General features: G+C 44.4%; 1 pseudogene; it reads right to left on the reverse strand.

Moving 5' to 3' along the window:
• Positions 1 to 827: 827 nt before the first annotated feature.
• On the reverse strand, positions 828 to 952 carry LOC129673751 (small nucleolar RNA SNORA17; annotated as a pseudogene).
• Positions 953 to 1,679: the final 727 nt, after the last annotated feature.

Raw genomic sequence — 1,679 nt, forward strand, 5'->3', positions numbered from 1 at the left:
CATGGGAGATGAGTGGTAGAGCCAGCTCTTCCACTCTCTTTTCCTCTGGCCTAGCTAACGGGAAACTTCTAAAGTTGTGGGTACTCTCCCAAGTACTTTAGCCTGCCAGGGACCAGCCAGGGATCAGCTCTCCTGTTCTCATACCTCCCGGGCCATCTCATACCTCCCACGATGGCCAGATAGAGGTGGAGCAGGTTCTGCATAGCCCTCAGACATCACCATATCCCCTGATGGCAGGCAGCCCAGACCAGGAACATCTCCTGGCCTTTGGTGGCAACCAACCTCTGCTGCTGCAGCGTTAGGGACCCAGATGTGGCCCCTGATGCCAGGACCCTACCATGGTCCCAGGTGCCATCACTGGCTACTCAGATCAGACTGTTCCTCACTATCCTCCAGTCTCCAGTTCTGCCTCCATTCATTGTGCACACAGCCTTAGGTTTCTCTTTCTTTTCCATTTTTCCAGCAGTTGCTTGCTCCTCTTAGTGGTGTCTAGAGTCTCTGAGTGCCTAGGACTATCTTGGAAGTGGTCTTACCAGCGCTGTGCCCTGATCGTGCATTATAGCTCTGAACAGGAGTCATCTTGGTCATGATATGCCTCAACTCCAGCTCTACGGAGCTCTGTCCTGGAGGGCATCTCAGTCTAGCCTTCTCTTCAGACCCTATGCATGCACGGTTGTCTGTCTCAGGCTCAGTCCTGCCCAGGAGCCCTTGGTCCCAACAGAGTTCTCCTAGTCTCCAGCTTGCTTCCCATCCTGGAAGCCCATCTAGGCCAGCCTGGCACTGGACTGGTGGTTGTCTAGAGCTGTTTTCTCTTTTTTTTTTCAGGTACTATTAGACTACTAATCACTCAATGTTCATAGGTCAGAACACCGAGCATAGACACGGTCTCTCTCTCTTACCTGTTGATGCACATGTGATCCAGCAGCCACACTGCAAAGCCTCTAGGGGTAGGCTTACTCCTTTCCACTAAGGGCTTGAAATAACTACCTAGGGCAATACAACAAGAAGGACATTAGGTGATAAAAACAGGAAAAGAAGTCAGATTATCCACACATCCAATGATTTTATAGTATACATAAAGGAGCCCCAAATTCTCTCACAAAGCCTTTAGAAATGATCAACACTTTCAGAAAAGTGGCAGGACCAACTTACAACAACCAGTAAATTTCCCGTATACGAATGACTGGCATGCTGAGCAAGAGATCATCGATATACTCCTATTCACAATATCAAAAAGAAAGAAAGAAAGAAAGAAAGAAAGAAAGAAAAGATAGAAAAAAGAAAAGAGAAGAGAAAAGAAAGAAATCTAGGAGTGACTGAAGAAAGCGATTGAGGAAGACACTAGAGTACAGAAAGACCAGCCTTGCTCAAGATTGGTAGGATTAAAATTGTGAAAAAAACATGATACCCCAAATCAATTTATATATTCCATGCAAAATCCTGTGACATTACTAAGAGAAACAGAAAATTCTTAAATCTATATGGAAGTACAAAAGACTCTGGAGAATAAAAGTATTGTTTCTGATCAAAAGGAGCAATAGTGGAAAAATAGTCATTTCCTATTTCAAGCAATATTTTAGAGCCATAGCAATAAAAACAGTGTAATATTAGCACAAAGACAGACATGTAGATAAATGGAACAAAACAGAAGACTCAAAGATAAGTGCATGTAATATGAT

This window comes from Psammomys obesus, unplaced genomic scaffold (genome assembly GCF_907164565.1).
Source record: "Psammomys obesus unplaced genomic scaffold, mPsaObe1.curated_primary_1811, whole genome shotgun sequence".
Classification (NCBI taxonomy): domain Eukaryota; kingdom Metazoa; phylum Chordata; class Mammalia; order Rodentia; family Muridae; genus Psammomys; species Psammomys obesus.